The 26,030-nt window shown below is 42.7% G+C and overlaps 1 long non-coding RNA gene across 4 annotated transcripts in view; it reads left to right on the top strand.

Moving 5' to 3' along the window:
- Window positions 1-25,499, top strand: part of LOC103161346 — a 71,386-nt gene extending 45,887 nt beyond the window's left edge. The window contains exons 3-5 of one of the 4 annotated variants that reach the window (XR_004768342.1): window positions 25-319; window positions 23,865-24,016; window positions 25,289-25,499. This is a non-coding gene — a long non-coding RNA (retrovirus-related Env polyprotein from Fv-4 locus-like). Of the gene's footprint in view, window positions 1-24; window positions 320-1,515; window positions 3,872-3,915; window positions 6,200-23,864; window positions 24,177-25,288 lie in introns of those variants that run through there. The other 3 variants (XR_004768340.1, XR_004768338.1, XR_004768339.1) reach the window with 3 other exon arrangements.
- The last annotated feature ends 531 nt before the right edge of the window (window positions 25,500-26,030 follow it).

The raw sequence follows: 26,030 nt of genomic DNA, 5'->3' as shown, positions 1-26,030 counted from the left end.
TCAGTTTGCAATGTTTTTATCCAGGTTTGGAAACAGCTTCACCATCATTATGAGAAGACGCAAAGAGAGGGTTGAAATACAGATTCATGGACGTTAGTGGAGAAAGGAAAGAACAGCCTTGTCTTCCTGCCCTAGAGATAGGTCATTAGCAATTCTACCTTTTATCTGCTCCTGTGGGAAACCATGATCTCAACAGCATAGGAACACAACATGAAAAACTCCCCCCACACAAAGGAAATGAAAGCGGTATCTCCACCTCATGTCATGGATGCAGAAATCTGAACTCATTCACCTCTCTACTTATCCCAGCTTTGTCAAGGTAAGTCCTTTATTGCACTGTTCCAAAGGCTTTATAGAGGAAGTAATTTACATGACAGTAATTACGTTGCTATATTTAGAAATGTGCTCTTTACTCATTCCTGCTAACTTGCATTTGCTTAAACATTCAATGGGCTTTTGAAAACTCAGAAGGCCTGTATATGTTACTATTTAAAATATGACATTTTGATGAAAGACAATGTCGGTGCATTTTCTGCCCTTTGGAGGTTCTGGGAAGGACCAGAAGAATACTAACTCCAAAGTTCCTTTGTAAATAATGCAGTGTAGAGAAAGAAAAATTGCCTGTGCGGACACAAGCTAGAGTTATTTGAAAGGAGGGAACCTCAATTGAGAAAATGCCTCCATAACATGTAAGGCATTTTCTTAATTAGTGATTGATCGGGGAGAGCTTGAAAGGCCTGGATAAAGAAAACCCCCTCAGCAGACAAAATAAGGCCTAGGATATAGGGTAGCTAGCTTTCCCTATTGGGAAACTAAAAAAAAAAAAAACAAAGACGATAGTAATTGGGGCAACTGGACAGAAACAATACCCATGGACCACCTGGGAAGAGGACAAGTGACTCATTCCTTCTTAGTTATTCCTGAGTGTCCTATGCCTTTACTGGGAAGAGATTTGTTAACAAAGTTAAAAGCCCAGATCAGGTTCACTCGAATTGGACCGGAGGTGACACGGGAAACTCCCACTTCCATGGCATTGGCCCTGAGGCTTGAAGAAGAGTATAGACTACATGAATTCCCGAGTCAGGAAAAAACCTCTGACATAAAAGGCTGGTTGACAACATTCTCTAAGGCCTGGGCAGAGACTGGAGGAATGGGCATGGCAATAAGAGTTCCCCCAATAGTAGTAGGACTAAAAACTGGTGCCACCCCTTATAGGTGTACATCAGTACCCAAATGAGCCGAGAGGCTAGGGAAGGAATCAGGCCTCATATCCAAAGGCTACTACAACAAGGTATTTTGGTACCTTGCCAGTCTCCCTGGAATACTCCCCTGTTACCGGTCAAAAAACCAGGCACTAACGACTACAGACCAGTACAAGACCTAAGGGAAATCAACAAGAGGGTCCAGGACATACACCCGACTGTCCCCAACCCTTACAATCTCCTCAGCTCGCTCCCACCAGACAGGACATGGTATACTGTTCTAGATCTGAAAGATGCTTTCTTCTGCCTAAAGTTACATCATTCCAGCCAACCTATTTTTGCTTTTGAATGGAGAGATCCAGACGTCGGAATGTGGGTCAGTTGACCTGGACTAGATTACCCTGAGGCTTCAAGAATTCTCCTACTCTCTTTGATGAGGCCCTCCACTGGGACCTGGCCACCTTCAGAGCTGAAAATCCCCAGGTAACCTTGCTCCAATATGTTGATGATTTGCTTTTGGCAGCACCTACTAAGTCTGAATGCAGTCAAGGAACTGAGAAACTGCTAACGGAGTTGGGTGAGTTGGGGTACCGAGCTTCGGCTAAAAAGGCTCAGCTGTGTCAAACGGAGGTTACTTATCTGGGATACGTTCTCCAAGATGGAAAGCGATGGTTAACAGAAGCCAGAAAACCCAGATCCCTACCCCGACTACGCCTAGACAAGTAAGAGAATTTTTGGGAACTGCTGGCTTCTGCAGGCTGTGGATACCAAGGTTTGCAACCTAGGCTGCCCTCTTGTACCCTCTAACCAAGGAAGGGGGAGTCTTTAGGTGGACCCCAGATCATCAGAAAGCCTTTGAAGAAATTAAAAGGGCTCTACTAACGGCCCCAGCTCTAGCTTTGCCTGACCTAAGCAAACCTTTTACTCTCTATGTGGATGAGAGAGCAGGGGTCGTCAGAGGAGTCCTTACTCAGACTTTGGGACCTTGGAAAGGCCAGTCGCTTACCTATCAAAAAAATTAGACCCTGTTGCCAGTGGGTGGCCGCCTTGTCTAAAAGCTGTTGCTGCCATGGCTCTGCTTGTTAAGGATGCTGATAAGCTCACTTTGGGGCAACAAACAACTGTGGTGGCACCCCATGCTCTAGAAAGCATCATCCGACAGCCTCCGGATCTATGGATGACCAATGCTCGTGTGACACATTATCAGAGCCTCTTGTTGACTGAATGAGTGACCTTTGAACCCCCTGCTGTCCTCAATCCTGCTACCCTACTGCCTGAGACTGATGATTCCTCACCTACTCATCACTGCGCTGATATTCTGGCGGAAGAAACCGGTATCCGAAATGACCTAAGGGACCAGTCTTGGCTTGGGAGTCCGAACTGGTACACAGATGGCAGCAGCTTCGTGGTTGAAGGTAAGCGGAAGGCGGGGGCAGCAGTGGTGGATGGAAAGCAAGTGATCTGGGCCAGCAGCCTCCCTGAAGGGACGTCAGCCCAGAAAGCCGAACTTGTGGCCCTGATACAAGCTCTACGGATGGCAGAGAGGAAGTCCATCAACATCTACACGGATAGCAGGTATGCCTTTGCCGCTGCCCACATACACGGAGCAATATACAGACAAAGAGGGCTGTTAACTTCTGCAGGGAAAGACATCAAAAATAAAGAAGAAATTCTAAGTCTCCTCGAGGCCATACATTTACCAAAACAGGTAGCCATCATACATTGTCCAGGGCACCAGAAAGCTCGAGATGCTGTGGCTAGAGGAAACAAGATGGCAGATCTAATCGCTAAACAAGCGGCTCAAGGAGCAATGATCCTAGCTGTCAAAAATTCTAGAGATTGTTATGATACCAACAAAGCCAACTTCAAATACACCCCCGAAGACTATCAAGTTATGGGGAGATTGAGGCTGACAAAGGAAGCCCCATGTGGGGCAATAGAGACAGAAGAAGGAAAACTAGTCCTCCCACAGAAGGAAGGACATGAATATGTTACCAACCTACATTACCTAACCCATTTGGGGACTAAGAAACTAAAGGTTAAGTCCTCCGACTATTATGTTTTAGGACTCTCTTACTTGGCAGAAGAAATAACCAAGAACTGCAAGGCCTGTGCTATGGTTAATGCAGGGCACTCCATATGTACTCCTGGGAAGAGGCTCAGGGGCGATAGGCCTGGAGCCTACTGGGAGGTAGATTTTACCGAAATCAAGCCAGCCAGATATGGTAACAAGTATTTATTAGTTTTTCTAGATACCTTTTCAGGCTGGGTAGAAGCTTTCCCCACCAAAGCTGAGACGGCCAACATGATGGCTAAGAAGATTCTAGAGGAAATCTCCCTGAGGTTTGGAATACCCAAGGTAATCGGGTCTGATAATCGGACCTGCCTTTGTTGCCCAGGTAAGCCAGGGACTGGCCACCCAACTGGGCATCAATTGGAAATTACATTGTGCTTACCGACCCCAGAGTTCAGGCCAGGTAGAGAGGGTAAATAGAACAATAAAAGAGACCCTAACAAAAATAGCCTTAGAGATCGGCAGGAATGACTGGACAGCTCTGCTTCCCTTTGCCCTGTTCCGAGTTCTGAACACCCCAGGGAAATTTAAACTCACCCCTTATGAGATCTTGTGTGGTGGACCGCCACCACTCACTGAGTCGGTGGAATAAATAATCCTGATGCTGTTCTTTCTAAACCTTTGTTTGGCCGCCTAAAGGCCCTTGAGGTGGTGAGACACCAGACCTGGGAACAACTAAAAGAGGTGTATAAGCCCGAAGATTCACAAGTGCCACACCAGTTCCAAGGAGGGGGACACCGTCTTTGTCCAGCGGCACCGAATTGGGAATCTAGAGCCTCGTTGGAAAGGACCATATTTAGTGCTCCTAACGACCCCTACAGCAGTGAAGGTTGAAGGCATCTCTGCTTGGATCCACACCTCACACGTAAAGTAAGCCCCTGAACTACAAACAAAATGAATGGAAACTGGAAAAGACTATGGATCTTCTTAAGCTGCGCCTTCATTGTGAGCATAGCTCAGGTGAAGAATAACAACCCCCATGCTCCCCAAAAAATTAACTTATATCACAAACTGGGGATGTAGTCTGGTCAATTTCCAAGACTGCCCCACCCTGGACATGGTGGCCCACTCTAACCCCTGATGTATGCCAATTAGTAGCTGGACTGGACAATTGGGTTGTACCTAACTATCTCCCAACTAATTTACCCACTGTCGGAAGAACTGGCACAGGCCCAGGATGCAGTAATCCGCTCACTCGCTGTGCAATACGGGAAGCAGATTTGTATGTGTGCCCTAGGGAAGGTAGGTCTCGTCCACAAGTAGTGAAGTGTGGGGGTCCTGAGTCCTTCTACTGTAAGGCATGGGGATGTGAGACTACTGAAGATGCCTGGTGGAAACCTTCTTCGTCTTGGGACTTAATTACGGTTAAGAAAAACCATACTGAGAGCCCTATCTGTTCTTCCATAAGCTCTAGGGTCAAACAGATAACAAATGGACCCTGCAGCAGAACCCCTTACTGTAATCCTCTAAATGTAACCTTTACAGACTCTGGAAAGAGATCGCAGAAATGGGTTAGGGGCCTGAGCTGAGGATTAAGATTCTATGTGTCAGGAGAAGATCCTGGATTGGTTATGACACTGAGACTTAAGATAGAGAACCCTTCTCCCTTACCTGTTGGGCCTAACAAAGTTTTGCCTGATCAAGGCCCTCCGGCCCCGGTACTCCCCAAAGGACCTCGTGTTCCTTCTAGGGATCTAACCTTTAGCCCTGCACCTATGTCTACCTTAGGTAACTCTTTTCTGACGATGCCTTCCACTGGACAGAGATTGTTAAATTTGATACAGGGGGCTTTCTCTGTGCTAAACAATTCTAACCCTAACATGACAGAGTCTTGTTGGTTCTGCCTTGCTCCAGGACCTCCTTATTATGAAGGAATTGCAGTGTCTGGGACCTTTAACAACACTAGTCCAGATGCTTGTGTATGGGGGACTAGTCATAGATTAACACTTACTGAGATTACAGGCATAGGGACCTGTTTGGGAAACCCACCAGCTGCTTACAAACGTTTATGTAATAAGACTCATAAGAGCCCTAAGACTGCTGACACCTGGTACTTGGTTCCTGGCATAGATAAATGGTCGGCTTGTAGTACAGGCTTAACACCTTGTGTGTCGACAACGGTCTTCAACGACACCAAAGATTACTGCGTGCTTGTACAATTAATGCCTAGAGTCTTTTATCATCCAGCCAACATGCTTGAGGATGAATTTGACAAGCACCCAACCCACTTTCGGAGAGAACCCAACTCTTTGACGTTAGCAGTAATCTTGGGCCTCGGGGTAGCTGCCTGCATTGGAATAGGTACCACTGCTCTAATACAGGCTCCTCACTACTTTAATGAATTAAGAGTAGCCATGGATGAAGACTTAAGGGCACTAGAACAATCTATTTCCCAGCTGGAAGAATCATTGACATTCCTATCAGAAGTAGTTTTGCAGAATAGAAGGGGATTAGATTTGTTATTTTTAAAAGACGGAGGATTATGTGCTGCTGACAGAGAAGAATGTTGCTTTTATGTAGACCATTCCGGAGTAATTAAGGACTCCATGAGCAAACTTAGAGAGAGGTTAGACAAAACACAGAGAGACAAAAAACAAAAAAACACATCAAGGATGGTTTGAAAGCTGGTTTAGTAGATCCCCTTGGATGACTACTCTGATATCTTCCCTTATGGGACCTTTCTTGATTTTGCTTCTGCTTCTGATTTTAGGTCCATGTGTGTTAAATTGGTTAGTTACCTTCATTAGAGAAAGAATAAGTGCTGTTCAAATTTTGATGTTGCGCCAGCAATATAGCTCTTTACAAGGTCAAGAGAATCAATATCATAAAGACATTGATACCTAGTTCTATGATTAGAACTAGTTAGTAGAAGAAGTGGGGAGATGAAAGGCCAGGATAAAGAAGACCCCCTCAGCAGACAAAATAAGGCCTAGGATACAGGGTGGCTAGCTGGTTCAGCAACTCTGTTCCAGGTAAAGGCTAGCCATAAAAAGTTAGATTAGAATCTTACAATCTTAAGGAATAGGGAGTTTCCCCTTGTGATTTCCCGTGGGACCCTTCACTGGTATTCTTGGTATTTTGGGTTGGGGTTTCTTCCCTCACTGGTATTCTTGGTATTTTGGGTTGTGGTTTCTTCCTTTAAAAACCCCTATTCCCAGCCATTCGGGGTCGAAACTCCTCTACCCCTGTGTGGGATATGAGTCTCGGCCCCAGCGCGCTGGCTCCTGTCAATAAACCTCGTGCGATTGCAGCAAGGACAGTCTTTTGTGAGTTCTTGGGGGGTCATGTCATCCGGAGACTTGTGTGAGGATCTTCCCTTTTGGGGGGGGGTGCTTACAAGCTCAGTCCATTGTGGGTGGTGCTATCCCTGGGAAGGTGGTCCTGTGTTCTATAAGAAAGCAGGCTGGCCAGGCACTGGTGGCGCATGCCTTTAGTCCCATCACTCTGAGGCAGAGGCAGGCGGGTCTCTGTGAGTTCGAGACCAGCATGGCCTACAAGAGAGCTAGTTCCAGGATAGCCTCCAAAGCCACAGAGAAACTCTGTGTTGAAAAACAAAACAAAAGAAAAAAAAAGGAAGAAGAAAGAAAGAAAGATAAGGAAAGAAAAGAAAAGAAAAGAAAAGAAAAGAAAAGAAAAGAAAAGAAAGCAGGCTGAACAAGCTAGTGAGTAGCAATCCTTCATGGGCACAGTGCCATGTTCTGGGGTAGCACATTTTGAGTCCTATCCATGTCTGATTGGAGGGAAGTTTCTATGGGTTCATTTGTCTTTCTCTTCAAGTATTTTTATTACTAGTTTTTGGATGTGGTACCTTCAAGCTAACACAGACTTTAGCTTTTTTGTTTTTTGTTTTTTAAAATATGAGTTTGCAAGACACAGTGGTTTACAGTTATAATCCCAAAACTGTAGAACTAGAGGCAGGAGGATCAAAAGTTTGAGGGCAGCTGGAACTACATAAAGAAAGCCTGTCTGAAACCCACCCCCTCCCCCCAAAAAAAACAACCCGACATTGATGCATTATTCTTTATCCTTGAGGTTCAAACAATGAAAAGGAAAGCAACTATTTTGTGGGACAATTTATCTGAAACTTTGACTTAATGCAGGCCTTACTAACATTTATTTCATGGTGCTAGTTTGTTTAACCTTTGGACTTAGCAAACACAATGAGTGAGGCCCACCGGAAGTTGAATGGCCATCTGTGCTGTGTCATATAGACGAAGCATGGGGCTTTTCTTCCTCTTCTGGTGTCGTAGTCTCAAGGATTTAGTCAAGATAACAGTGCGGCTCTTTTGTGTTGATACATTTCAGTGTCAGAGTCAGTTCTAGAGGAGATAACACACACAAACATACATGCACATTTTCTTTTCTTGTCTGTCATTTGTGTCACAGTCAAGGCTTTTTATAACAAAATAAGATCAAAAGTAAAAACCAAGCATACTGACTCGCTACACATTTTATGTGACACAGCTGCCTTCATAAGGAAATGAAGAAATGGGTTAACTTGTGTAGTCTTGTGCTTGGACTTAAAGAAGGGCATGGTGTGGTGAAGAAGTAAGATTGGAGGATGAAAGGTAATATTTACTGGTAACAAACAGGCCTGTTGTTTTGGTTCCAATGTGAAATGCTCCCAAAAGCCTAGTATGCTCAAACATTTGGTCACCAGCTGGTGACTCTGTTTGGGATGGTTGTGGAAACTTTAGGAGTTGAAGCCTCATTGAAGGAAATGGGTCATGGGTCACTAGAGCAAGCCTTGGGGTCTTGTAGCTTGGCCCCACTTTCCTGTTCACTCTGTTTCCAGTGTGTGGGTGTCATGTGATCAGCTAGCCTTTAGCCCCTGCCACAATGCCTTTCCTTGTTTGATGTTGTGTCTTCCCAGGCAAAAACAAAACAAAACAAAAAAACCAAAACCAAAACCAAAACCCAAAACTATAACCTTCTACATCTGAAGCCAAAATATAACCCTTCCTCCCTTAAATTGTTTTTGTTAGGGTATTTTATTACAGTAAGAAACAAGTAGCTAGACACTTGTTAGTTTGGATTTTTATAGGATCTTTGTGTCTTTCTCCCCTTCACCAAGGTACCAGGACCGTTCCTCTCATGTGAGGACCCTATGACCTTTAGAGGAATCCTTCCTATCATTTATGAGCTGGTTCAGGAGAGAGATCTTCCTATTCTACTTTCTCAATTCCTTCAACTTAAAATGTTTAGTATGCCAAGGTGTCATGTTTCAAAAAGTTCATGTGCCATTGATCCCATAAGGCCTTTTCCATTCCAAAAGAAAGGAAATTGTGCTTTGCTGTGAAACTGTGCGTTCCTTGTTGTAGTGGGAAACTATGCACCTAGCCATTCCTTGCTCGTTCTGTCAGGTGAAGCTCATCTTCCACTTCCTTGGAGCTACTTTCCATCTCTGGGGCTAATTTATAGACATGCAAATCTTCCCTGTCTGGTAAAAATTTAATTGACTTCACTCCTCTATCACTGGGGGAATAAAAAGAAAGGAAACCTGCTGTTTTGTTCTGTCCCATCCTCATTTCAATTCGTCTTTCCATGTATCACTTTCCATTTGCTTCAAGAGGTGACAGTATCTGCCGGCTCCTCCTTGATTAATGACCAGGATCAAATCTTGAACACATGTTCATTTTTATATCTGCAGGAAGGTCATGATTTTACCCTTCTCTTGAAAATTATCATATAATACCTTTATCCTTGGCCTCTAACTATCATGTTTACCAGCCATGGTAATTCTTTATGTTTTTAAGTAGGGAAATTTTGATTCCCGAATTTGATAGTTGGCAAGGTTAACCATTTTTGTGTGCATGGTGGGCTGCAATACTAAGGTCCAAATGTTCCAGAAAATCTAGAATTTAGTATTTTTCATAGAACTCTAAGGACAGAAAATGCCTCAAGTTCATCTGATCTCCATTGCAGAACAGCATCACAATGGAGGTGAAGAGGGAGGGGTGGTAGTTGTAAAGAGGTTCAGAAGTTCAAGGTTGCCTCTGGCTACATAGAGTTCAAGGCCAGTCTGCATGTGACACATCCATTTCGTGCTTACACTCATGGAAGCTTTGGTTATCTATATAAGAACTGTACAAGGTCAGGCTCATCACATTTCATCATGCAGGGGAAAGGAGCTCACAAGATCCAGCAGCTTACTAAAGGAGGACAGGCAGGTAATGAGTGCTGGGAGAGGAGGTGTCTTATCTTCTTCAATGGTATAACCACTGATAAATTGTTCCTGTTTCTGCAAATAGACTCCACTCATGCTCATGTGAGCAGTCATCACTAAATTCAGTAGAAACAGACAAACATAAAAACAGGAGGGACCTTGTGGGGAAGAAGGGTTGCGTTGGAAAAGAGGAATAAGAGAGGGGGAAATTGAAGGTGAAAATGACCAAAATCTAGAATAGATATGTATACAAATATCAAAGAATTAAAAAAAAAATCCTGGGGACTGGGGAGAGATAGGTCAGTGGTTAAGGTGACTTCCTGTTCTTCAGGGGACCCAAATTTAATTCTCAACACCCAAGTCAGGCAGTTCAACACTGCCTGTAACTCCAGACCCAAGGGGATCTACTCCTGTCTTCTGGCCTCTGTGTCCACCCACATGCCTGTGCACAAACAGCCACTCACACACATAAACATAAATAAGCACACAAATAAATATTTTTTAAAAAATCAAGTGAAATTAAAACCAAAACTAGACAAACAAACAAATCAAAGTCAATAAGGTTGTACAGGTTTGAGGAGTCACAGAGTCAAGAGTGTAGGTTGGGCACAGCTTTTCTTTGCCATAACCCATGAGAAAACTTAATTGCCCACGTACCATTATCGAGAGCTGATGGGCTCTTTAAGAAGTATTAGTCATGGGGCCAGAGTCCTCATGGGTGGCTTAGTGCTTTTCTTGTGTGACTGAATGACTCCTGGAGAAGTTTAATCAGCCCTCTAAGGACCATGTGCATGCTTGGCCATGGCAGTGAGACTCTCAGCAAGACCTGAGCACTGTCAGATGTGCCATTATGGACTTTCAGCCTCTTGACCCATGAGCAAAATACACATTTCCTTCTATAGCACCTACTCTGGACTATTCTATTATAGCAACAGAGCACAGAATAAGGCGGGTAAGACTCAAGCCAGACTACTTCAGTCTAGAGTGTCACAATAAATTTACCCCTTTGAAAGTGGGGATTACAAGACAAACCTAAACATTGTCAGACTTACCAACACCATGCAAGTCTCTGGTGCTCTCTTGGGTACAAAATGGGATGATAAACAGAATGGCACAATTTGGACATCTGATTGGTGTCCTTAATCAATAGGTATTCTTTATATTTCACTTATATTTCCCATAATGCCTAAATGCCTGATAACATCTCATTGAATAGACTTGATTAGAGCCAAATTAGTTATGCAAACCAATCTCAGCTGATTTTAAACAAAGGTTTCTTTGACTGCAGCTCTTGAAGGCGGGGGCATGGTGCTTTTGTGACTAGTTCTAGCCTAACCTTAATTCCAACCATAAATTCTAAAAATAGTCCAAGCAGGTGAGTAGTGAATAATTTAGAATCTAGAGCATTGTTGTAACTGAATACCTGGACCTACTTTCTGTCAGAAAAAAAAAAAATCACTCTATGTTCTGATTTGCATAGGAATATTGCCACAAGGGCTTCTGCATAAGCACCTGTCCAGCTGAGCCTGTGGTTCTCAATTGTGAGTCTCGACCCTTTCACAGGGGTTACATATTAGATATCTTGCATATCAGATAATTTATGTTACAATTCATAGCACTAGCAAAATTAGAGTTATGGAGTAGCGACGAAAATAATTTTATCATTGGGGGTCACCACACCGTGAGGAACTGAATTAAAGGGTCATAGCGTTAGAAAAGCGGAGAATCACAGCTTCTCAGCAAATCAGTGGCTGTACTTTACATTCAATAGTTGCTTCCTTCCCCAGTAAATGTTCTCAGGTCAGAATTCAGCTCAGGGGCCTGAGGCAGGGCAGCCTCAGCACACGGAGAGCCCTTTAGGTGTGTGCTAACAATATTTTGATATTCTCTGCTTCTCCTCGCCCCCCCCCCCCAGGCTGTTTCCCTCACTGCCTGAGCTGTTTGGTAATGTCTGAACGGCTGCTGCTGAAGCCTTTTCTGGCAGGCTGCCCAGGGAGCAGCTCGCTCTAGATTCCGCCTCTCTCCAGGAGTTGCTTGCTCTCAGTATAATGGGCAACGCTGAAAGCAGCAAGGCATTCGGTCGACAAGGTCAGAGTGCCTTTCATTCCTGCAATAATCAACCAGTGTAGCTCTTCCTCAGACCCAGAGAAAGAGAAGATAGGAGTCAAAAGAGCAATTACATTTCACATGGACTCCAGAAAAGGCTTGGATCACCAGATGGAAAAGGAAACGTGGATCCTAGCCTCATTCTTAGCTGGTTCCCTTCTGGTCATCTTTGTGATTGACACAGCTCCGAGGCTATAGCGAGTTTCAGCTTGATGACGTGAGAAACGCATTTTCTGCCTGCAGATGAGACCCTTCTTAGACATTTAGCACTGTCAGCATATTGCAAAAGAATGCAAATGAGCTGCAGGATCTATAACCAGAGACAGTAAGCAAAGGCCATTAATTATGTTTTTAAAAAAATGTTAACCCTAGCAGACTGTATAACAAGCAATTGTGCTAATTTCAATCTGTAATCAGTCCCTACATTAGCATAACTTTATTTATTTATCATTAAGGCAACCATTTAGAGAATATAATTTGGTTGGAAATGTCAGTAATTTTGCAGTGGCAGATTGCTGTTACCCAGCTACCTCTGTTTGACCTTACAGCTGCCAGGACTAATTACTTTAATTGCATTAATTGCACTGACCATTCTGGTGGTTAATGTAGTTGCTGTTACTCTTTCACCGTTGAGCAAATCAGCCTGGCTGCATTCTTAGCAAAATGGGCCAATACACCCCTGTAAAGGTCTCTGTGGATCCCTTTTGTGTTTGAGAGCCCAGATGAGTCACTTGTTATTTCAACAGTGCCTCTCATCGACAGCATAAATTTTGAAGAAAGCCTCTGAAAGCTGAAAAACAAACCACCAAGCCCTCCCAAACCATAACACCATAACACCCCCCCCACACACACACACACACAGAGAGAGAGAGAGAGAGAGAGAGAGAGAGAGAGAGAGAGAGAGAGAGAGAGAAGCTGAGAAACTGCTATAGTTCTAACAGAGTCTCATTGCTTATTGGAAGTTGACTAAAGTACAGTCAGCTCACTAATGACAAATGATTAAGAAATGTTTGGGGCAGTTTCCATAATAAACTAAAACTCTTTCATCAAACGTTTTGGAATGAAGATTTTTTGAAAGCTCAAGGCTCTTGTTGGGACCTTATAAATTGAACAGGTAGCTTCCCTGGGAACTAGACTCAGCAGAGATTTAAATATTTGGCTCTGATGTGACTGAAAGCCCATGGTCCTGAGAATCTACCAAACAGATACTTTCTCCAGCCAAGAGATGTTCCTCAGGACATTTGATAAATAATTTACTAGTAGGACCATACCTATTAGTCAAAACAAAGTCCATGTGAAGTTACTGAGTCTGCAAGTCGGAAAGCTGGATTATCTAATGCATTAGCTTATCCAAAGCAGCAAACAACTGCCTGTTTCTTCCAGGGGACCATCCAACCTCTGGCTAAACATCAGACGCTTCATTCTTTATTTCAATTTTATTTTATTTTTGCACGACTAGGGAGTCAAACCCAGAGCCATGTACATGCAAGGCAACCGCTCTAGCATTGAGTGGATTCAGGTGTTTTTAAGTTGTATCATTCAATAACTTGAGTTGCGAAAGCATAGTTTGATATGCAGTGACATATGCTTATCTATTTTATAACAACTTATACTCATTGGCTAATAATAACAGTTGATATATTCTGAGTGAGTGTTATGTTCCAGTCACTGTTTGGATACTGCTCCCCCCATCTCAGACTCACTAAGTAACCTAGAATGATCTTGAACTTTTGATCTTCCTGCCTTCTCCTCATAAATGCTGGGCTTGCAGGTATGTGTCACCATTCCTGGTTTATTCAGTGCTAGGCACTGTACCCAAGGCTTTGCACATACTAAGCCAACTTTGTGTGAAGTAAGCTATATATCCCCAGTCCTGTTTTTTACAGTAACATATTCATTTAACACTTCCGACAATCTGTGCAAAACAACACTATTCATAAATGCTACTGTCCCTGGGAAGTTATATAATTCATAGCAGGATCAGGCATCCCCAGCCCTTGAGAGAAATGTTTATTTAAAAATTTTATATATATATATATATATATATTGTGTGTGTGTGTGTGTGTGTGTGTGTGTGTGTGTGTGTGTGTATGTGTGTGTATGTGTGTGTGTAATACCAAGGACAACTTGATGGGGTCATTTCTCTCCTTCCACCTCTCTATGTTGGATCAAATCCAGGTTATTAGGCTTGCCTGCTGTGCTAGATTGCCTTACAATTGGATGAATTCTTCCTGTAAGACTACAGAGAGCTGATGAAACAGCTCTCCTATTCTGCCAGTAACTCCTAGCTAGCTGTCTCTCGTTTCTCATATCACGGAACTCCAGTTTGGCAATATGTCTCCTTAAAGTGAGACAGCTGGATCTGAATGAATCTTAACTCGAAGAATGCCTGCACTGCTGCTTCAGGCTAAATTCTACTCATCTTCAAGTTTTCAGACCATCTGTCACTTCCTTGAGAGAGCCTTCCTTACCTCCAGTCTATCTCCAGAAGCTTTATCATAAGCTCCAGTAGTAATGTTCACAGCCCTCAATTGAATAATTCCAATTCAATGCCTTTAATAGGGAAAGAGAGATCAGCTTGCCCATTTGCAGCAGCTTTATTGATAACTAGTAGATCAACTAGTTAACTGACTAGTTAATCGCTGCATAAAGCTGAAAGAGATTCATAAATTCTCCTGGGTGTATTCTGTATTGCTATCCTGGTTTGTTTTGTAATGCTATGATAAAGGCCATACCCAAAGGCAACTTGGGGAGGAAACAATTTCTGTGTTTTACACATCCCAGTCACAGTCCATCATTGTGGGAAGTCAGGGCAGGAACTCAAGGTAGGAATCAGGAATTGTGGATTGAAGCAGAGACCGTGGAAGAACGCTACTTACTAGCTTGGTCTCCATTGCTTGCTCAGCCTGCTTTCTTGTACCACTCAGGACCACCTGCCCAGGGGTGGCACTGTCATGGTGGGCTGGGTTCTCCCACTTCAATAATCAATCAAGAAAATGCCCCACAGATTTTTCAACAGGCCGATCTGATGGAGGCATTTTCTTAATTGAGGTTCCCTCTTACCAAATGACCCCAGCTTGGGTCAAGTTGACAAATTAACTATCATTCCTCTTTCATAAGTGTTTTACAGCTTTTTTTGATTGTTTCGAAACAGGGTATCACTATGTAGCCTTGTGTGGTGATATTTTACTTGTACAAATAAAGCCTGTCTGAAGGTCAGAGAATGGAGCTTGCCACTAGCTATAACCATAGAGGTCTGGAAGTCTGTACAGACTGACAGGAAGTGAGATAGCTGAGCAGAAACAGGAGATAAGCTAGGAGAAACAGGAGCTCACTCTTGCCTGCTGAGACACTGAAGAGGTAAGGGTGGCCTTGGCTTGCTCCTCTCAGTGATCTCTAAAAACGCTTTATTTATATAACCAAGATATCACCACAGCCTTGACTGGCCCAGAGTTCACTATGTAGACCAGGATGGCCTGATAGTCTCAGAGATCCCCCCAGTCTCAGAGATCCCCCTACTCTGTCTCCTGAGTGACTAAAAGGCTTCTGCTTACTCATTTAGCTGCACAATGAGAAGATACACAATGGATGGATTTTCAGAGACGTGAACTCATATAGCTCAAGCTAGCCTAGAATTTGACCTGTTGCTAATGTTGGCCTTTAATTCCTGATGCTCTTTCTTCTACCTCCCAAATGCTAGAAAGAAATACAGATGGCTCATGTCTTGCTAGAGGAACCCAGGATTTCAAGCAAGTCAGACAAGTACCCTACCAACTGAGTTATGTCTTCATCCCACAAATGGCTTTTACTTAAAAAATCCACCTCACTGGACATAGTGATGGCTGCCTACAGTCCCAGTACTTGGGGGCTTGAAGAAGAATGGTCCTGAGTACCAGAAAGAACTGGATTATTACAAAACCTTATTCAAAAACAAAACAAACACCCCAAAACCAATAATATCTAGAACTTAACCAGATGTGGAGCCCACATTATAGACTTTTAGATAGGAGGTAAGTCCCTTAGACCTAGCCTTTCTAGTCTTTTCTCTATCACCGCTATACACACAGCTAATTCCATGATTACATCATATGCTTCTGTCAGGTCTGAATTTAGGCCAGCATGCATGCCTTAAACATCCTTCAACACAGATCAGAGGCAGAGGGCAAGAGAGCAGAAGAAAGAGCACATATTCTGAGAACACCACCACAAGTATAGAAATGCCACAACATTAATTTGAACAAATAATATGTCTTTCAAAAAAAAAATCACAATACAAAACCAAAACCAAACCAAAGTAGGCAAGAGACAACCCAACTTTCTGCCTCCATCATGGTTGGGCGTAGTTTCTCTGAGTTCTTATTTTCCACACTCTTTCTGGCTTTCTCCTTCTGGAACCCTTTTCAAGACTCCCCTCAGACAGCATATCCTACAATTCTCTAGTCAAGTCTACATTCTTGATTCTCTCTCTCCCATAGTATGGCCTCCTTCATTCCCGTATTGCCTGATCTATGTCCCATCATGCTAGTTGCTGTTTCTGGCTTTCAGTTTCCCACCTCTGTAAGCCACATTGCATTCTCTCATAGAGAACCACTGGAATCCCCTGAGTGACAGAAAACATGTTTGTCATCAGCTGCCAGGCACATCTCTCAGGTATCTACATTTGCAGTTCTAGGTCACTCTTTGCCAGGAGCAAGATCAGAGGTAAATCATTCTATTTTCTTTTTGTCTTAACATTCCATCTCAATTTCTTAGAACCATTACTAGTGATTCCTTATTTGTAGTGTGAGCTTAATGGTAAAAAATAAAATAAACTCAACATTTTTATCTTTATTTTTGTCAGCAGAATTGCCTTTTTAAAACGGTCTAGTATGCTCATATTTTTACTAATATTTGTATATTTGCTGCAAGGGTGTGGATGTCAATGGAGTTCAAAAGGGGCGATCAGATCTCTGGAGCTATCTGACTTAGATGCTGGGAACTGAATTCAGGTCCTCTGGAAGAACAGCAAACTCTCTTAGCTGCTGAGCCATCTCTCCTGCCTGCAACTACATTTTTTTTCTTCCTTATTTAGTCTTTGTGTTCATTTGTTGGTGTTCAGAATGGATCTCACATAGCCCAGGCGGGATTTGAACTCACTATGTAGTAAAGGATGACGCTGAACTTGTGTATTTGCTGTCTCCACTTCCCAAGTACTGAGATTGCAGACACACACCATCACATTTAGCACAAACAAACAAACAAACACATAAACAAAAAAAGAAAACAGATGAAACCAAAACAAAAGAACTACATTTATTCTGTTTGGGGGTTAGGGAGGAAAGGGTTTATTTCAGCTTCCATGTCCCACTCACAGGCCATGGTGAAATGAAATCAGGAACTTAGAGGTAGGATCTGAAGCAGAAGCCACGGAGGAGCACTGTTTACCAGCTTGTCCTTGAGCAGCCTATATCATTTTCACTTCCCATCCTTCAAACTCTCTCTTCCAAATTCATGGCCTCTTTTTCTTAATTATTGCTGTGCACATGTGTGTGTGTGTGTGTGTGTGTGTGTGTGTGTGTGTGTGTGTGTGTTCCTAAATATAAAACATACCACCTGCTCAATCTGTATAAAGTTACTTGTATGTATGTTTATAGTGCTGAGCTTGTGGTATTGAAAACACAGGGGTGTGCTATTCCCGGGGGAAGATTCTCCTAATCACAGGACTCCTTCGTTGCCTGAAGTTCTTGGTCTAGGGCTGAAACCTCTGATCTTTCTTCTTTCTATGTTAGCATGTCTATTGGTGTCAGCCTTGTTCAGGTCATGTTTAGGCAGCCATGTTGGTGAGTAAAACTTTATTCTTTATGGTACCATGCTTCTAGGGGTGTGCTACTGAATTGCTTTTGTTCTTGGCTACAGGTTCTCTCAGCTCCTAGGCATGCTTTTAAAAGACTGAGCTCCAAGAAGAGTTCCCTAAGCAACCGTATTGATTTCTTTAGTTTTCCTTCCATCTTTAATAATTTTTATTGTATTGTTAGAATTTAATTTTCTTCTCCTTCTGGGCCTATCTGGATTCTTTACAAAAACAAAACAAAAATTCTTTGGACCTGGGACCAAACATGTTTCCTTTGAACTTTCAAAAAAAATTTTTTTTTTCTACACTGTGGGATGCATGGACAATAAAGCTCAACACTTCTGTCTTCTTATTTGAATTTTATGTTGCTCTTCCTTTCCCCAAGCTTAGCGCTTCTTTGTTCTACAGCTGTCCTCTCTTGAATATCAGAATCAAGTTCAGAATAAATGTGTCCAAGCTGACAGGCTTCATTTCTTTATTTGTCCTAGTCGTCTGGTTTCAGAGATCATGGGGAATCCCAAATATTATATGTTTAGCAATGGCCACACAGGGCTTTGCTCTGATTGCATAGGTACTAGCCAGAGATGCCAGGGGACCAAGTGGCCTCAGGAGAGGTACCTACTCTCCTGATACTGGACTGAAGGCTACAAGTCATTCTCATCCCAGTGATTCATGCCAACAGCCTCCTCTGTGGTCTTCATTCCCCAAAGACGCACCTCTGATGGATTGGAGGAGACAAAGGACCCAGATGGGAGAACTTGCCAACAAGGGAGAACAAGGTGAAGAGATGGTAGATGTCATGTATGGAGACTGTGCTGAGTCCCAGGCCCTGTGCTAAGCACATATCGAAACTCACCATTTGTTATTGTTAACGCTGCTGGACTATAGAAGAATACTGATCGATATATTACATGAATCTCTTTCTCAAAGTCACATTGCTGGGTGAGTCTTAGGGTAATAAAAATAGAACAAAAATACAAAATAGCTGAAGAAATAGCTTAGCAGTGAAGAGTAGTTGGTTCTCTTGAGAGGACCTGGTTTTATTCCTAAAACCCATATGATGGTTCACAACTATTCACAACTCCAGTTCCAAAGCCCTCTTCTGGCCTCTGTGGTCACTAAGCACATGCATAAGGTGTGCAGGCAGAACTTACACACATGAGATAAAAATGAATAAATATAAAATGTAAAAAAGTGAAATAAAGGCATTTCATCTATGTGCATTACAAAAGTAATGGCCTTGTGTCATCATTTTGTCAATTTGACATAAACCTAGACATACCTGGGAAGAGGAAACCTCAGCTGAGCAATTATCTCTATCAGATTGGTCTGTAAACATGTCTATGGGGCAAGGACTTGGTTATTAATTGATAGAACATGTCCTAGCCCACTGTGAGCTGTCCAGGGTTGGGTTAAGAAGAAAAGTAGTTAAAGGGAATAGAAGTCTGAAAGCAAGACAGTAAGCATTGTCTCCACTTCAGTTTCTGCTCCAGGTTCCAGCCTTTGCTACCCTTAATGAAGGAATGTAAGGTACAAGATGAAATAAACCCTCTCCTCCCTATGTTGCTTTTGGTCAAGGCATTTATCACAGCAACAGAAATGTAAACTGGATCGTCTTATTAATGAGGTGTTTAGCCAGGCCATGGTGGCCCACACTTTTAATCCTAGCACTGGGGAGGCAGAGGCAGGTGGATCTCTGCAAGTTCGAGGTCAGCCTGGTCTACAGAGTGAGTTCCAGGACAGTCAGGGCTACACAGAAAAACCCTGTCTTGAAAATCCAAATATATACACACATGGTTCATACACACATATAAAAATATATATGGTTTGTACATATATATATGAAATGTTCAAATTTCTGCCTGTCATGGCAAACTTTGAGAGATCAGTTTCTTAGTTAGGGCATATTACTAATAATTTTGGCATTTATGACTAGGCTTTCATCCTATTCTCTTTCTTAGAATATGTACCCTTTATGTGAATATATATTTGCTAGGCAGGTTTTTGTTTGTTTGCCTGTTTTCAGGTTTGAATTCTATTGATGAGATTTCTAAACAAAATTGGAAGAGAAAGATGGGCACTACTATTGTGGTAGTCATGGATTTTGTGGTCTTTAAAGGACCTGGTTTTCTTGGTACATTACTGTCAGCTAAACAAATAAATGTTCTTTGAAAAGTCTGCTTTTAAATGCTAATGGAAATATTGATTTTTCACCTTTTTTTTTCAACCAGAAAGTTCTTATTTACCTCCCAATCTCTGTTCTGAGTTCTGCTGTCTTAAGTGTTAGTGTCGTCGCAGGTAAGTGCCAAACCAAGGTGACTAAGTGGGTGTCAGGTCAGTTGCAGAAACAGAGGGAGGACTTAACTAATGGCACAGGTCTTCTGAGTCAATGGACCCCGTCTCTTCTAATTTCTATCAATTCACCACAGGAACCTGGCAGAGGCAGATGTTAAGTCAAATTTAAAAGCTGAAAGACAAAAGATGGGGGATAGATCCAATTTCAGAGTCAGGTAAAAACACCATAATTCAGAATAAATCTTTATTATTGATTTATAGCCACAGACTGTTGTCCAAAGGCTTCCTCTTTAAATTAAGAATACTAATGACTTTGCATCCTGAAATAATCCAAAAGCTGTAGATATTAGAAAAAGGGGATTGAATGTGTTATTCAGCCAGACAGTGTCAATAACTGGATCCTGAGTCTGTTTCCTCAGCAACTGGCCAGCAACTTGAGAATCCCTGCTTTCAGGGGCCTTGGAGTTGTGATGGAATAGCCTGTTTGCCCAGATTCCCATAACATCTGAACACAATGACTTTCTGATAAACAAATTGAGAACAGAAGTTCTGCCTAAGTAGTTTGGAGACTGGAAGAGGCAACATAGATCCCATGCAAGGCATGCTGGGAAACCTGGGCCTGGGCAAAGTGATGATCCTTTCTAGAGAAAACCAGCAGTTGCCAGGAAACCAAGGAAAAAGAAAGAGCTCCACTATTCCCACCCCCACCCCCACCCCCGGGCTGGGGGGGATACAAATGAATGTTGGTAGGATATTGCTATGGAGTTGTTTTACTATTGAGTATTTTAAGTTACCTTGTGTTACTGTGTATGTGTGTATGCAGCTCACAAGTCACTTCTGTGATGTCATAGAGTGGAGGGGTTTCTTTCTACCATTAAGCAAGTAGTTTGTTTTATGGCGACAGACCCCTGCTGGGTGTCCTCTAATGCAATTAAGTCCTGCACTGTGTACCAGGAGACAGCCTCAGATCTCTATCCACCAAACTGCCCCTACCTTGAGGTATCAGCCATTGTTTTTATCTGGACATCTGACTGGGCATACATGAAAGTTCCCATAATTCCCTCAAAGAGCAGTTCAGAGAATAGAGCCAAGGACATTTACTAGTTCACTATACGGAGCACAGAAAGTTTTTCCAAGGAGACACACAGAATGAGGAGTGAGAGAAGGGCTACAGAAAGTCCACCTCCTTTAAGACTACCCCATGTTACCACAGTTTATACCAGAGTTTGTCCTCATAGGTTCTCAAGCTCTGTGATTTAGCTGTGACTGAAGCAAGGATGACCAGGCTGCAATGAAACTGACAAAAGGGTTATGATGTAGTGCAAATAATCCTAAATGAAAATTTCAGAAGGGCCTGTCTGTCCAGATTCTTGTAGGCCGTCTGTGTAGCATTCCTTCCTTGTGTGCATCGGCCAAGACCGGCTTCTGAGATAAAGGTCTTGTCATTGACGATTTGTGGCCCTCTCCTACGCAGCCAGGCAGGAACTCCAATATAGAAAGGTGAGGGAAGAGTTGAGCTTTGATAACCTACCTGCCCTGGAGAAGAGAAGATTTAGCCAGTATTGCCTGCCTTGCTGAGGAAGAATACGCCAGGAACTGTGGTCAAAAATGACAGCAAAATCATACACACAGTAATATCACAGTTCCTCCGGGCTTGCAGGGGGAACTTTCCCTGTATCTATGACATATGTAGGAATTTGTTAGGTGAGTTTGTGCAGTTTAAAATGCATCCTGCTTGAAGCACAGTGGCACTGCTCTGCGGATTCATGGTCCAGTTCATTCTTCTGAAATGACTGTTAGGCTAGGCTGAATTTCCTTTGTGGTTCCTTCAGACCACAGCCAGCTATGAAAGGCAGAGTCTGGGCTATTCCCTTCTGAAAATAGTGTCTACCGTTTGAGTGGTAGACACTTTCATCTTTCTCCATCGACTTTGTAATATCTTTAACTTGCTGTTTCTTAGAGTTATAAAGTCAAGGAGGAACAAGGTCTCTGATGACTTCAAAGAAGCTTTGGAAGTGTGTGTTTCCCCCTCTCCCTATCTCACTGAAGCATTAAGGTATACAGCATAGTCTCCCTCTGGTCTCTGTCCTTGAGACCTCTGTACCAGATGATGACAAGCAGAGTGCAGCTGCCTCCAGTTACAAAGGATTTTACTGTCTCTTGTCTTCAAATGAAGCTGAGCATTTTCTGTGGAAGTCTTTACCCTTCTAGCAACAAGACACTGGTAGAGGCCCCAGGTGCAGCTCATTGGCAGAGCATCTGCTGAGCTGTATAAGGCTGAGTTTGATTCCCAGTACAAAAAAAAAAAAAAAAAAAAAAAAAAAAGAGGTAACTAAACAAAATACAGCACAAGGAAACCACTCTGCTCATGTATGTGCTTTCATTTTGGTAAGTTCAGTGTATTGGAGACCATGGTCAACACAGGAATTGGAAGGAAGAAGCCCAGAATCTCAGGTGTTGGAGCTGGTTTTCAGGTGCAGGCTTTCATTTAGGAGACAGCTTGCTTTCACACAATTAACTCTCAGTAACTAAACCAGTGGTTTGCAACCGTCCTAATGCTGTAACCCTTTAATACAGTTCCTCATGTTGTAGTGACCCCCAATCATAAAATTATTAAGAAAGTTGCTACTTTCTTAACAGTATGCTATTGTTATGAATTGTAATGTAAACATCTGATAAGTAGGATATTTGATGCGTGACACCTGTGAAAAGGTGACTTGACCTCCCAAAGGGAATGCTGTTGGACTCTAGAGTGTCCAGTTAAAGATGGAAAGTTATAGATTAGTAGTTCTAGGCTCTACCTGTGCTCCAGATACATTGGGCACATTAAAGGGATGGATGGCTGTGGAGATGCTCAGTGGGAAGGTGTTTGAACCCCAGGACCTGCGCTTGATCCCCAGGAGCCACATATTGAGAGGAGAGAGCGGGCCTCCTCCCCAGTTGTCTTCTGACCTCCACACATGCACCATGGGTTGTCTATGTGTGAGCAAGCATGCTCTCTCTCTCTCTCTCTCACACACACACACACACACACACAGAGAGAGAGAGAGAGAGAGAGAGAGAGAGAGAGAGAGAGAGATGAACAGTTGCTTCCTCCCATCTCTATCTTCAATTATCCAGTTGCCAAATTCTGCTCTATAATTGAAAATTACAAAGATGCTCAACTTTTGCCTCTGTGAATGTTTGGTGTGTTTTTAATGAGTTCCCGAGGTGATCCTATTGCCCTGGCAGATTTATGAAAATGTGATAAAAGGGCCAGGATGCCCCACTGCAGTGGATACGCTTTGTGCCGCATGGAGACTGGGGTACACTTCAGAGTACTACTTCAGAGTCAAAAGCCCCTTCCTATGCTTGTGAGGGGGAGGGGAGGTTTCCCTTTCCAGATGGTTTTTGAATTAACAAGGTCTAACTCACCATGGTTTGGCTCTACAAAGGTGCAAAATCAAGAGACATTGAACAGACACTCAGCCCCCTTTTTATTTCTTTCAATGCTGGAGACTAAATCTGAGCTCTTGCATATGCTAGGTTAGTGTTCTACTACCAGACTACATGCCACACCCCATACATCTAACTTTGAATTTTTATTGTTGCACAGGCTAGGATGTCCTTTGCAATACTCTTGGAATGTGTAAGTATTCCAGCCATTGAGCATTTGCAGTTAGTCTCACCTCCTGGCCAGCTATTCAGTCAGTAGGAGGAGGGACTAGCTAAATATCATACTCTACAGTATTCTGTCATCAGTAAATTTCATAGAGCATTCAATACTTTAAAAGAAGGTATGTCTTAGGTGATTTTGCACAACTGTAGGGTAATCTAAGGTTCTAGCGGCAGGGAGGTAAATTGGGTTGAGCCATAATAGTTAATGTGTCATCAGCACATTTTCAATGTTTGGGATTTAAGGTTTACAGTAGGTTACTGAATGTCATGCAGTGTCTGCATTTACAGTATGATGTGTAGGTAAGACAAAATAGTCCAACAACAACAAAATAAAGTTATAACTTTGAACTTAAGGCAACTATCTAGATCTGATTTCATTATTCAGTTGCTCATTATGTACCACTGCCCCCCTCCCACCCCCCCACCCCCGTTTGAGAAAGCAGGGATTGGACACAATGAAATCAGGAAAGCTTTCTGTTCTAATACTCTGGGGTGCAAAAAGATCAATAGCTTCTTCCTGCTTCTTCCTTATAGATCCTGATTCTGTTCAGATATGGGAGATCTACCACAGCCTGAGTACTTCAAGGGAGGAGGATTCCTACAAGTCTAGCAGACTCTCCCTCCCATCAAATATGGACAACAAGCATCATGGTGACGAGGACCATTGTGACACTCCCGTGACTGAGGTGAAATAAACCTTTGCCCTGAGCTAATGCTGACCCGGGAGTGAAAGAACTCAGACTTGTGTCAATGTATTGAGCTCAGCATCCAACAACGCTGTCACCCTCTCTCTGTCTGAGCTTCCTGATATACGAGCCAATAAATCCACTGCTGGAGCAATTTGGAGCTGACTTCTCTGTTACTTGAAACTGAAGTCCACCTAGATAATCCATCTTCTTTAAGTTTAAACTCTCATTCAAGATCTTAATTCATCCCTCAATTTTCGGGATCTTTTATTAGTTTCTTGGCCATTTACCTTGTCTTTCTTTATTCTATTCTTTTAGCTTTATGAGCCTCAGATGACTTAGTACCTATTCGTTTGCCATTTTTTTAAAAAAATCATTTCTCTTTTCTACTCTTGGTCTACAGAAAATGGGCATTCGAAGCACTGAAGTATGTGGATAACATGCATACCCCAGTTCTTGTTCATACTCTAGAAATATGTCACCCAATGACCAAAAGAGAGGAAGTGTCCTACAGTCACTCATTTCTAAAATCCAGTTGTCTATGGGAGATACTGACAATATCCCATTTCCAGAGGCTCGAAGGACTTCTTTAATCTTGATGCTCATGGAATGAGAAAAAGTTTCAAGTGGCTTAGAGAGCTAGCTTCTCTACCTTGGGAAGCCAATTTTATAGGCACTCAAAGGAAGGAATCAATTTCTTTTTCTGTCTTAATGTCTCAGAGTTCTTTCATATGTAGCCTGTTAAGTTTTACAAAAAGCAGTAATGGAGATTATTGTTATTATTATTATTCAATCTCCTTATTACAGTTGGTACATCCAAAGCTTTCCCTTAAGGCCAATCAAGCCTATATAAAAGCCAAAGCCATCTTTAACCCTTTATCTGTCCTCCTGGTAACTTATTAAGACTTTTGCAGTCCTGTTAGGTGGTGACCTTGGTGAGCATCTGGTGGCTTTCTCAGGTTCTGGCTTTGTGGGTTTATGGCTTCAGTCTCTCCATGATTCCCCTTGGGAGGCAACGATAAAGCACAGCTGCCTCCCATCCCCAGGCCTGTAGCAAACACAAGATCCCTGAATCAATGGCTGCTTCCTACCACTATTGCCCTAGTTTGATCTCCCTGACATATTTGGGTGGTCTTTGTGGTCCCCACATGTGGAATTATAGCCTTGGTGATAGCTGCCAACATCGTAGATCTTTAAAATGTATTAGATTGTTGTTACCCACAGCCTTCTTTCATTGCTGAATATTTCGTTTTTTTCTTTTTTCTTTCCAAGTAATCCATCTCTACTCTTACTGGAAAGTGACACTGTGCCAAAGAAAGATATCAGAAGTACCCTCTCAGGTCAAGCTTGAGGTACAAGGAACTGCAGCACTTTGGATTCACATTGCCAACATCTATACTTCTGGAAATTATATTTACAGGACAACAGCTACATAAATTCCAGATGATCCAGTCCCAAAATACAACCCAATTCTTTAGAGTCAGCATGTGCAACATGTCATTCTTGTTACTGAAGTCACTATGCTTGGGGGTAGAGCTAAGTTGGTAGAGTGCTTGCCTACCATGCATGAGGGCCTGACCAGTACTACATAAACTGGGAGTGGTGCCTCATCCCAGCACTCCGAAGGGAAAAGCAGAGGGTAAACATTCAAAGTCATCCCTGACCGCATAGTTTGAGGCCAGGCTGGACTACATGCGACCCTGTCTGAAGGGAAATAGTGATCTGCATTATCATGACTCCCATAAACTGAGGGAAAGAAATAGACACACTTATTTGATGTTGCTTACACACCGGAATTTTTGTGCTTATGAATGTATGTATTCATCACAAAAGCTCCCTAGTGAAGGGCACTGGAAACCATTTCCCTCGCTCTTCATGGTGACAAGTGACATGGTGACCTACAGAGAGGTTGATGGTGCTTTCTCTCAGGAATAACTTAGTAGAGACTTGAGCCTGGTCTTGTACCAGTTCCCTCACATGTGTTCTATCCACAAAGTACAAATTGTCTGTCATA

Source organism: Cricetulus griseus, chromosome 2 (assembly GCF_003668045.3).
Source record: "Cricetulus griseus strain 17A/GY chromosome 2, alternate assembly CriGri-PICRH-1.0, whole genome shotgun sequence".
NCBI classification, from domain to species: domain Eukaryota; kingdom Metazoa; phylum Chordata; class Mammalia; order Rodentia; family Cricetidae; genus Cricetulus; species Cricetulus griseus.
Note: the sequence above shows the minus strand (reverse complement) of the source record. Positions and strands in the feature narration are given on the sequence as shown.